Consider the following 13,064-nt stretch of genomic DNA (forward strand, 5'->3'; position numbering starts at 1 on the left):
AAGATGAGCACTTGCTTGGGTTAATGCTGCTTAAAAAAAAAAAAAAGATGAAAGGCCCTGTACTGATGAAAGAAAGGTTGACAGATCCAGACCCTGAGGGGATTCCTGTATCTTTCAAGCATTGTATAAAAGTGGAAAACACCAGATGCAGCTTTTTGTATCAGAACGTTGCTGTGATGAGGAGAAACCGCATCTGGTGGATGTTTTCTCCTAGACAACCCTTGGTACAGCAGTCCTCTGGAAGCATAAGAAGGAGCTGTTTGACATTTAAATGCCTTATCTTTAACAGGTTGCCATCTAATTTATGATAAGCTCCTTTTTTCAGTTGGACACCTGCTCTAAACCAAGAATGAGAAGATTTCAAAGCAAGAATAACTCTAGGCCATGAGTTAATCTGTATAGTTTGAAACATAATTGGACAATATTTGTGTAGAGCTCACTAATCTGTACTTCCAGATTATTTCTTGCAAATAAAAAATATTGTAAGAATGTCAAAAATCCATTATAATGACATCCATTTAAATATTTTGGTCAACATAATTTTTCTTCCCCCCAAAAGGTAACCTCTTCCACAAGAAAAGAATGTGCATTTTATTCAAAAAAGTTACTATCAAAATAACCACTAATATCTGTGTCATGTGGCACACGTTATCCTGGCCAAAGATAGAGGGGAGTAAAGTTGCCATACAGTGCATATTATATTCAGTAATCCAAAAACCTTTAGTTTAATATGAGAGTTAAGATGCTTGACATTTTTACTCATGTTCTAAAATGAATGGAAATTGCAAGTTAAGTTGCCCAGTCTTTGTACAGTCTGGTATGTGATGATGGCTTTAGAAATGTGGCTCTGTGCACCTGCACTTTGCCTTGATCAGAGATGCATCAGACAGAAATCCATCAGGGGCATCTCTAGGAAGTGATTAGGGAAAGCGCACCTGTTAAATGTCTGCCTGGATGCATCCCTCCCCAGCCCAATGTCCAGCTGAAAGGCCAAGGCAAAGTATGGGTGCATGGGGCCTCATTTCTAAAGCTATCATCATATACCAGACTGTACAAAGTCTTTACAGCTTATATGGCGCGGAAGTTAAGATGGGTGTCTTAACTTGCAATCTCCATTCTTTTTAGGGCATCTTAACTCGAAGGTTTTTGGATTACTGAATTTCCAGGCGTTTTAAAAGGAAAATCTGATTAGACACTGTGGGGAAGAGTTCACCCAAATGATAAGGTAGAACTTCCTGATGTTGAACACCAAAAGCTTTGTAAAACTATCTTAGCTGAAGAAGTTACACTCCCCATACCCCGCTGCCTGAAAAAACACAAGTAAATGAAATGAGTGGATTCTGTAATAGTAACAGTATAATCCCACCTCATGATTATTTAGCAATGAATAAAGACACAACAAGAAGCAGACAATTAGTGTTCACTTTAAATAGGTTCTTCATTTTTTCTTCTTAAAAACACAAACAGAAACAATAATTAAAAACAACAAATGCTTTCACAATCATTTCTAAAACCACAGATTCTCTTCCCAGAAATTTCCAATAAACCTCACAGTTATCCTGCTTGATTTAATTTCCCTCAGGATGGTATTGTCAGCAAAATAATGGTAGGCTTTAAGCCGATCTGACTAAAATAGTAGGCCTTAACCCTATGAATTGTACCTTTTTACCATATATAGTGACTTAATCTATGCTTTATAAGCCCCTTTGTAGTGACCAGTCTTCCCACCCTCTAAAGAGATAACAGGAAGTGAACCCTTGTCTTGACTGACAGGCTGGTGAACCCCTTGGCTCAATGAATCAGTCTACATGGTGGGACATGAGAGCTGCAGGGGGAATTCTGGGAAGAAGAAAGGAATTCTCTGCTAGGAGCATAGAGGACATGCAGCAATGGAGTTTGCTGCAGCAGGATGATTGTAGATCCTAGTACGATAAGATTGCAGGAGGCTTGATTCTCATCAGGAGTATGGCGAGTTCAAGGACAGGAAGCCAGGGCTTTGGCTTTGGGAATTTAGCATAGGAAAAGAGTGTTTAGTCAGACCATGTCAGGAATTTATATTTCTTTGTGTGTGTGCTTAGCATTGTCCTAAATATCTGTTCTTTACAACTAAGATTTCAAAGTGTGCCACCCCAGAATCATCTGGGCGCTTTTGAAGTACTCTTGTAACAAACTAAGTATTTTTAAGTGTATCTAAAAAGCTAAAAGCCTCAGATAGAACTAGTCTGTAGTAATTTTAATAAAAAGCAGTTTGTTTGGTTTTTTTTAACTGTTCTTTACTTTTTACAAGCCTCCAAGGGTGGTTATTAACCCAGCAGGAGAAAGGGGGGCTAGAAGGGGGATTTCTCTGGTGCTAAACACGTCTCAATGAGAGCTTGGCCAAATTAACAGTTAACTCCACATACAGACAGATGCCTAGGAGAACAATTGGATTTATGCACTTGCTTGTTAGTAAGGAGGAAAAGGCGAACGAGGATCTTTGATCACTCCAATTCCTGTTTAGAGTAGCCTTTAGGAGAGATCTGATGGCAGCAGTAACCCATCAGAACTTCTGGTTTTACCAGAATCTTTTTCTTAGCTTTCTGGGTTTTGAAAGTTACAGATTTTTAATCATTTGTAGGCAGCTTCTCTGAGCACACTGCAGAAATGACTCATCACTGATAGGAGTCCTTCTTGAGCTTGACATAGCCTCTGAGCATAGACAGAGTAGATTTCTTCCTCAGGCCTCCACTTAATGGTTGATGGCTGATAGGATAATGGCTTACTCAAAGTAGTTTCACTGACATTAAAAGGACATTAGGCATTCCTTAACATACAAATATGACAAATATTTATATACCACTTTTCAACAAAAGTTTCCAAAGCAGTTTACATAGATATAAATAATTTTTTAAAATGGCTCCTTGTCGCCAGAGGGTTCACAATCTAAAAAAGAAATATAAGGTAAGGTATAACCCTAACCAACAAAATAGAACCAGAGTCCTATTCCATTATTCCTAGCTGGAATATTCTGGCGACTGGCCTGCTTTGAACACTCAAATAGCATCCCTTCATCAACAGCCACTGAAGCAGGGGTGGAGCCACCATTGGCCCAACAGGTTCAAAGAACCCGGGCCGGTGACCAGTCAGGGGCCATGAGAGTGGCCCCAACACGCCCCCCACATCTGACGTCAGATGCGGGGGCGGTAGTTTAGCTCCCGAGTGGGGGCCGTGCGGCCCCTTTGGGAGCTAAATGAAAGCTGGCGCTGCATTCGCAGCGCCAGCCAGGAGCGGCTCTTCCCTGCAAAGGCAGGGAATAGTTGCTCCTGGCTGCATGCTGTGAACGCAGCGCCAGCCTAACTAGCTCCTGAAGGGGCTGCGCAGCCCCTTCAGGAGCTAAGACTGGCACTGCCTTCGCAACGCAGCCCAGGAGCGGCTCTTCCCTGCAGGGAAGAGCCGCTCCTGGGCTGCACTGCAAAGGTAGTGCCAACCTTAGTTTAACTGCCAAAGGGGTCACACAGCCCCTTCAGTAGTTAAGCTTCAACTCCCGAACGGAGCCTCAAGGCTCCATTCGGGAGCCAGACCACGTCCCCTGCGTCTGACGTCAGACTCGGGGGCATGGCTATCCCCTGCGTCTGACATCAGACGTAGGGGGCGGGGCTATCGGGGTGCCCGCCGCAGCCGCACACAGGCCTCCAGCGGGCTGGCTACGCCCCTGCACTGAAGGATGTTGTGTTGGGGATGGATAGGGCCAGTTGCTCTCCTCCTGCTGAATAAAAAGAATCACCACTTTAAAAAGGTGTCTCTCTGCTCAGTTAGCATGTTCTTTTAATTTCCATAGGATTACTTTGAGTAATGTTCCTCATTATGTCAGTCACTATCTCTTTCTTGCTATATTCTCTACAAAGTAGGAGAGGATGGATTATTGGCATTTTTGTTTTAAATATACTAACAGATCTTATGCCCTGCACAATGCTTTGGCTAATTTCAGATTCTTTGAGAAGAATCTGAGTGCCGGTGGGTTTATCTCTCAGGATTTTTAACATTTTTTTCTGCTCACATTTTTAAAAGGGCCTTTCCATTATTCTTCCCTTCCCTAAGGCCATTTCCCAGGGATTGTTTAATTGTTCCCTCATTATATGGAATCAAGTCCCACTGAGTTTAATGGAGTTGACTTCCTTCTCGGTGTGCACATAGAATTGCAGGTCCAGTTATCAAAATACTACTGGAAAAGGCATGTGTATTCCAGCCCAGCATCCTCTTTCTCACGGTGCTGAACTACATGCTTCCAGAAACTCCAAAGAAGTGCAGCAAGGAAACCCCAGAAACCATTCCCACCCTGTGAAATCTATTATTGTGGTAGAGACTGCCCTTGAACATGGAGGTTCTACATGAGAGTCAAACCACCTGTGGATATGGAGGCTTCATTTGTTAAGCATGGCCAAGTGAAGCTTCCATTTTGGCTCTAATGTAGAACCTCCATGTTCAAGAGCAGTTTACACCAGAATGGTGGTTTCTTGGTGCTGGGTGGGAATTATTTTTAGGATTTCCTTGAAGTTCTTACTTCAGAACTTCATAGCATGGGGGATCAAGGACCTTGTTTTTACCAAGCCCCAGATAGATAAATGGGGCTACTCCCTTCTATGCTTTGCTGTGGGGCTGGGAAGCGGGGGGAGAGAACCCACATTCTTGATTGGTCCTGATTCCTATGGGTGTTTACTCAGAAGTAAGCTCCAGTAGAATCAATTGACTTACTTTCTAATAATTTATTCCAAGCTTTGCTGAGGGCCTCTCCTTCTCCCACTTTGGTGGGGGGTGAGAGAAAGGGGGCAGATGGAGAAAACAAATGCCAAGGAAAGGGAGGGAGTCAGGGAGAAGAATGGTTGCTTAACTATACAAGTTCCAGAATGTTCTTAGACTGTCCTTATCAGGCACCTACATTCAGAACTAGGAAGTCACTTGCTAGAAACTGCTAGGATTTGCCCCTCCCAACTTTGGCTTCAGAATTCTCAGTGGGCAGACTCAGTTATGCTCTTAGCTAAAGCAGACTCATAGCTACGCCATGCTGGCCATACAAATGGCTGCCACACATGCACAGAGGCCATGTGCATGCTGGTGCGGCACAGGGGCAACTGAGAGAGTCACCGCTGGCACACGGGCGCTAGCTGTGGGGAGCGCTGGGAGGGTGGTGAGTGGAGGAGGAGCTAATTCAGAATTGCTTGCCTCTGCTTTAAAAGGGCTACCTAAGCCTTGATTTTAAAGGGAGATGCCTATGATTCAGACAGCCGAATTGAGTTTTCGCATAGCCCTCCTTTTAGCTAACTTTTCCTTAGTTATTTTCACTGTTGTTATGGGGATTTTGAACAGTAATTACACCAAAATAATTAAATTGGTGTTTTTCAAACCAGAAAATGATGGCACCAGTCTCTTATGGACTTGCATTTGGGGGCAATGCTAAAAAGACATCAGGCATTTAAAAATATACATTATCTGTGGTGAGAAAAGGTCACCAAAACTTTGAAACTTTTTTTTTAGGAGTTAAAAACCTAAACTGCTGTATCTCCGCCAGTTTGCAATGGATTTGCACCCAATACGGAAGGGTGGTATGTCTTGCCCCTTAGTTGATGTGTGCACGATTCCAGAGGGAATGAAGAAGACTGGAATAGAGTTTATACTCCATAGCTAGTCACTGAGTGTATAATTTGTGTAACATTTTGCTCACAGGAACTGTTTCATTCAGATACAGTCCTTCAAGGAAGAGATGGGATGGAGGAACAGACCCATACCTTGCAAGTTGCAGGGGCAGATCTTATCTATGGGCAAAGTAGGATGTGCTCATTTTAAATTTCTCAGTCAGCCATGTCATCTCTGCCTCCATTTTGTGTGCCTACTGCCTCCCTCCATTGTTCCCTGCTGCTCTCGCCATGCGGCTCTGTTTTTGAAAAGCTTCAGCTATTGCTGGATTCCAGCCTGCCCAGGAACACGTCTCCCTGCCTTTACAAGCATGGAAAGCAGGGGCGTAGCCAGCCCGCAGGCAGCCTGTGTGCGGCCACGGTGGGTGCCTCGATAGCCCCACCTCCCACGTCTGACATCAGACGCAGGGGATAGCCATGCCCCCGCGTCTGACGTCAGACGCGAGGGGGTGTGGTCTGGCTCCCGAACGGAGCCTTGAGGCTCCTTTCGGGAGTTGAAGGCAGCTTAACTGCCGGAGGGGCCGCGCAGCCCCTTCGGCAGTTAGACGAAGGCTGGCGCTGCCTTTGCAGCGCAGCCCAGGAGCGGCTCTTCCTTGCAGGGAAGAGCCGCTCCTGGGCTGCGTTGCGAAGGCAGCGCCAGTCTTAGCTCCTGAAGGGGCCGCGCAGCCCCTTCAGGAGCTAGTTAGGCTGGCGCTGTGTTTGCCAGCCTTCGTTTAGCTCCCAAAGGGCCTGAGTGTCCCCCGCTCGGGAGCTAAACTACCGCCCCTGCATCTGATGTCAGACGCAACCTGCGTCTGACGTCAGATGCAGAGGCGGTAGTTTAGCTCCCGAGTGGTCCCTGGGTGGGTCACCGGCCGGGTTCTTTGAAACCGTTGGCCCAATGGTGGCTTTGTTACGGTCCAGGCCTGGTTTATATACTAAATATGCTCATTAGCTAGCATATAAAATTAGGCCTGTCTCATAGTGTCACCAAGTGACCACGTTCTTTTATATAGTGACCATGTAGGATCTGGGCACAAGGAAGAAAGGAGATCAAACCAATCCTAAAAGGATTCAATGGGCTTTATTGAATATAAAGGAATAACAACATCAATCTAGCTGAGTAGAAAGCAGAACATTCTATAACAGTATTTAAACAGAACATCCTAGCCAGCACCAATATTCAACCAGTGTTCCTAACTAACATATGTGTGTGTATTAAATCTTCCTAAAGCCTAATATAATTCAGATATAGACAGAAAAAGGGCAGGGGTAAGGAAGGTTGAGGACTGGCATGGTTTGGTGAGATCAGGAATTAGTAGAGGGACGAGGGGAGAAGGAAGGGAAGGATGGAGGGATCCAAGGCTTGTGTAGGCAGCATATTACGCAGAATCAGAGGCTTTGAGAGCGGTGGGTCTTTTCAGCTGAAGGAGCGAGGCTTCGGGCTGGAGACAGGAGCTTCTGGATCAAGCATGCAGTTTGCTCAGAGCACTGAGTCAGAGCACCATGGCTGGGGAAGTCTTGACTTCCCACTGCGCAGTGGAAGTCACAGACAGCTCCTGTCCATGGACAGAGTTCCTGCTTGTTGCCCCGCGGCTGAGCAGCAAACTCTGGGATTGCTTATGAGCAGATCTTGCATGTAGGCACAAGATGCCCATAGGCACAAGACTGCGCATCTGCCATGTCCAGAGACTCCTTCTTATAGTGGTTCCATCCTTTGATGTTCATTTGAGTCTTCTGGATCACAAAAGGCATCTATTCCTGCTATCCTCTGAATATTGTCTTTTAATTACCAACATTAGCTCAGGATATTTGGTCAGTCCAGAGAGATCTTAAGCTCATCTTCTGTTAGCTGCTATCTTGAGGAGGGGACATTGCCCAAAGCAAATCTGCATCACTGAGTTGCAAATGGGCCCCTTCCCAAAAGGTGTTAAAAGTCAGGAGTTAGTGAGAGAATTAGTTCTATTTGTGTGAGACAGCAATTACATTATCTCTTGTGTACCTCTATCTAGTGTGTAACTATAACAAGAGAATATTTAAAGTAACATAAAAAGGGGTACATGTGTGAGACAAGTTAATCAATACATTTGACTAAGGCAGAAGCATCCTGTCAGTTAGGTAAGGGGATTACTGGACAGCAAGTTAATTTCAGCAGTGTGAGACTGGTAATTAAGCCTGACCTATTGTGTCTCTTGTGAGTTCCACAAACACTGATAACCAATGCTAGATTACCCCTGCCTCTACAAATTATTTTACCAGGCATTACCCAGGCAGATCTGGGTGTCCATTCACCCTGCGTCCAGGCATTAATTTCTGTCTTAATACAATGGAACCAGACACAGGCCTGAATTCCACATACTTCTGAGTTGGTACCTTTAAGTCAAAGGTTGGGGTACATGTGCCCGTAACAGCTTCACCCCTGATGGAAAGGCACTCCCTGCCGCTGCTGCAAGCACAATGCTGGCTCTAATTTACTCGCAAATAGGGTGCACGGTGCCATTTGCAAACCCTACCATGCCCCCTTTGCTTCTGACGTCAGATGCAAGGGCACAGCTGAGGTGTTAGGTACAGTCCCTGGGCGTGGCAGCCCGGTTCTTTGAATCCTGTTGCACAATGGTGGCTCCATCCCTGGTGTGCTTGTCTTTTGATCCTGCCATGTCAGATACAAATCTACACACTTGGGTAGTCCTGTTAAACACTATAAAACAACTGATGTTTTCCAAATTTCTCTGTATCTCTGCTGATGAGCAATTGAGTTTTGTGTGCTCGTGCCTGTGTTTGTATTTTGATCCCATTCATTAGCTACAAATCTGCACTTTGCCAGTTATTGCGAAGGCCCCTGGCTAGTCCTGGCTCCACCTCTGCAGCTGTCCACAGTTGGCTCCACCTCTCACTACCTGTGGCTCCACCCATCACCTGCCTTGCCTACAGCCCTCCCGCACCCCATCCCAGGAACCACCCAGCTGCCACTGGTTCCTTGGTCTTTCCTTCTGTCCTCATCTAGCCTCTATCCCTGTGAGAAAAAGGAGCACTCAGAAAAACAAGATCAGCCCTTGGAACTTACAGGAGGGAGGTAATCAAAGGGAAAAGTCTACTTACAACTAAAGACAATGGACATTCCACTAGAAACATATGCAACACAATATCTGGGGAAGTAAACTCTGAGATATTTAAGCATGTTTTCATTATGAGCAACAGGTGAAGGATGTAAACATGGGTTGCAGCACAAAGGAAAATAATGTTGGAACCACACACACTGAGGTGCTTCACATGACAAGTGCGAAGCACCTGACGGGGTTCTGTGGGGAGAGCGGGTTTAGCTCACACGGCTGGCGGCTCCATCACGGAGCTGGTGGGGGCTGTGGGGATCAGGGGCCGTGTGGCCCCTGGATGTTCCAGGATGGCCCGTGTGAGTGCATGGGGCATCCTGGAAAGACCCCCGAGCCAGGGCGGCTGGCTGCAGCCTCCAGGTCAGGGGTCTACTCATGTGTCACCGAGCGAGCACCGCAGCAACACATGAGCAAAGGAATGAGGTTAACAGAGCGCTCGCTCCGTTAACCTCATTTAAGAGGAGGATGTTCTAAGCGGGCTAGCTGCCTTGGGAGCACTGGGCTCTCCCACAAGCCCGATGGTTCCCACAATCAACGGAAAGCAGGCTAAGCTCCCTTAGTCCACTTTCCGTTGATCATGGGAATAGCCTCACTATTTGGGGAAGAAATAAAGGTAAAGTGTGCCGCAAAGTTAATGTTGACCCCTGCACCCACAGAGCCCTGTGGTATTTCTTTGCTAGAATACAGGAGGGGTTTACCATTACCATCTCCGTGCAGTATGAGATGATGCCTTTCAGCATCTTCCTATATCGCTGCTGCCTAATATAGGTGTTTCTCATAGTCTGGGAAACATACCAGCGGGGATTCGAACCGGCAACCTTTGGCTTGCTGTCTTTTCCAATTAAATGCAGTGACAAAAGCTACAGGCATGTTATGATATTGAATGAAACCAGAGGTGCACCTAGGTGATTTTTGAGCCTGGACCTAACGGCTTTTGGAGGGGCCCCCACAGGGCCAGATTAAGCTAGTGTGGGGCCTGTAGCATATGTTATGAAGGGGCCCCAAATTTTAAAAATGCACATAAATATTGAAACATAAATTAATTACCTGCATAGTAAAGTAATTCAATTATTTCATTTGCCTAGTGCACCCCCACCAACCGCCCCATGCCTCCACTCAGCTGAGCCAGCCAGTCAACAAACTTTGCAAAACACGCCCCCCCCACACACACACTTTTGTGACTCCTGACCATGGCTTCTCTTTTGGAGTTATTTTCACAAAGAGAAAGGGGGTGGGAAACAAAACTCTGAATGTTTAAATTAAAAGGTTCTCAGGAATTCTGTACTTTGAGAAATCTGAACCTATTAGCAATTTTGGCACACAACAGTGGATGTTTGATTCCAATGTGTGCAGAACATATTGGATCCCAGCAGCCATCACATTAAAAGGGCCATTTGACAATATTAAGAATATATGTTTAACCTCTTGTGCAAGCCTCACAGGAAAGCAGATGTATATTTAAAATAGTTGATGCATTGCAAATGAATGTGATTATGATGAGGTGCATTAGCAACTTCCATGAAAAGTATCCAAAAGTATCCAAAAGACAATCTTTTGGCAGGAGGCACAGCCTCTTTCAATCTAAATTACACTAACATGCTTAATATTAAAAGGAGGAAATGCACAAATCATTCACTGCAACCCTAAGCATGTTTACTCAGAAGTAAGTCCCACTGAACTCAATGAGCCTTACTCTCTAGTAAGTGTGTTTAGGTTTGCAGCCTCCGTTTATCTTTGGACAATTTCAACGGGCATCCCAATGTAAAGCTAATGAAGTTGGCAACGCAGCAGTAGTTATTTCAGTTCTAGAGGAGAGGAAAGGAGCTCACCTTAAATTTGGCAGTTCCTTGAAAAGCAATGATCACAAATTCCCTCCCAACAGCACTAGATACTAAAGGAGGATATAAGTGACCTCACCCAACAAGACCATAATATAATCTCCCTCCAAGCTCCCCTCAAATGATCCACTAAACTTTGAGACTCCTCTTGCTGTGCATCTGAGTTACTTCTGGCTTTCTTTTTCCTCTTAAAGGTACACATTCTCATTGTTTATCTTTACCCTCTCCCAGTCAGTCAGAAAACGCTGGCAACATTCTACTAGCATCTTCTTTAGCTTCCTTTCTTCTGCCCGGCATTAATAGTTGGTTGTTTTTTTAATCTAAACTGCTTTTATTTCCTTTACTCTCTCTGTGTATGTTTTTAAAAACTTTTACAGTTTAAACAAATAAGGACCAACTCCCTGGCAATTAAGTTATCTTTCAGACCCCTTTGCAAGCTATCTGTTCCTATTGTTGTTCTTACTACTCCCTCCCGTGCTGCTTAACATAATAGATAACCCAATCAACACCATGGTGCCAGGAAGACCTTGCTTAAACGCCCTCGAGAGAATGGGCAGCAGCGGGCACTGAGGAGAGTCAGCAGAGAGCACCAAATAGAGAGCAAAAGAAGGGGCAGACATTCAAGCCAGGCGTGCAGGGCCCTAGAAAACGTGGGGCCCGTAGCAAATGCTACATTTGCTACTATGTTAATCTGGCCCTGGGCCCCCACCCACACAAACAGTATTTTCAACACATTTTTAATGTGACCACACCACCTGGGACAAACTAAAAGGGGTTTGGAGGCCCCCAGGGGGTTTGGAGGCCCTGGACTTTGGCCCCGAAGTCCAGGGGTAATAGCACCTCTGAATGAAACCCAAACTATTCCTGCATTTAGAGAATTCTGCTGCTGCTACCTTTATACCAGAAAACACACAGGAAAACTCTGAACAGGAAGTACTATACTGAAGTTGCATTTATCAATGCACCTTGATAAAATAATTCAGATAATGAGTACAAAGTTCTTGCTGGTAATATTTTACCCATATCTATTAGGTCAAAGATCCAGCTTCTAACTTGCTGCTCTTATTAGCGCTTTGACTTGTTTATTCATATGTCTGTACATGCAAGTTACACAAATGCGATGATCAATTGCAAATACTAATTGGTTGCCTGCGCTTATTAGGGATTCCAGCTTTACCCCCCGCAAACACACACACACACACACCATGCTGCTGTATTTCTATGGGCATAATAAATTCACATTTGCCTCTTTCCATGTGCTCCATAGTGGCCTCTTAGATCTGCCAATATGCTGATTTTTCAGTACGTGCATCATAGCTACAGATAGCTGCCTCACCATTCTAGAACCCTTTACTAATTTCCCATTAATTCCCCTGCTGTCTTTGGAAACCTACATTTCCCCTCTCATATTTTAGAAAATGCACTGGAAAACTTCAGTTATGTGTAGTAGACACATTTGCTGTATAAATCATATAAAGTTTATTATAGATATTAGACTCCAATTTGCTGTGAGGCCTAGGGATTAGGGATGTGCACAAATTGATCTGGTGTGGCCTGCCAAATCATTTCTTTAAGCATGAGTAAAGCAGGTAATTATCTACTGCTTTGCTGCCCCACTGCTTTTCTGGGCGTGGCACTGCACCACTCAGAAGTCTGTGAATGGCCATGGGGCTTCACCTAGCAGCCTGCACATGGCAGTAAGACACTCATACCCAATGCACATGCATGGCAGCTATGTGCATGGTCAGGAACACCATGCTGACCATGCACTTGGCTGCCACGCATGCACGGTGGCCATGTGTGTCTTGCTGTCACATGCAAGCTGCTGGTGAAGCCCCACTGCCGTGGGTGGACTTCTGAGCAGCGCAGCACCTGGAAAAGCGGCGGAGGAGCAGGTAAGGACCTGTTTTAGTCATGCTTAAAGGTGCTGCTCCCTACCCCACTGAAACATTCCCTACTAGGAATGAAATAGAGTAGAAATGAAATAGACGGCTGTGGCCCCTTGTATCATTTTTGCACTTTGCTAACGTCTCTTCTTATATGATCTGTAGTATGTGCCCAAATGGGCATGGGCAGCCGTGGGTGGGGTGGGGAACGGTTCCCTTAAGAAGCAGGTAAGCAGGTCCTTACCTGCTCCGCTGCCGCCCTGCCGCTTTTCTGGGTGCAGCGCTTGCCCTACCAAAGGCCACACACGGCTGCAGTTCTGTTCCCTGCAGCCTGTGTGCAGTGTCAGCATGCATATATGGCCACCGCATATGTGCAGCGACCATGTGCATACCAATGTCTTGCACAGGCTGCAGGAAACAGTGTCACAGCCATGCACAGCCTTTGATAGAGTGAGCACTGCGCCCGGAAAAGCGGCAGGGCAACAGCGGAGCAGGTAAGGACCTGCTTACTTGCTTCTTAAGGGAACTGCTCCCTGCCCCGCCAAACCAGTTTGGCTGCAGGCACCCAAGCTGGTTCAGCAC

This window comes from Hemicordylus capensis, chromosome 2 (genome assembly GCF_027244095.1).
Source record: "Hemicordylus capensis ecotype Gifberg chromosome 2, rHemCap1.1.pri, whole genome shotgun sequence".
Classification (NCBI taxonomy): Eukaryota; Metazoa; Chordata; class Lepidosauria; order Squamata; family Cordylidae; genus Hemicordylus; species Hemicordylus capensis.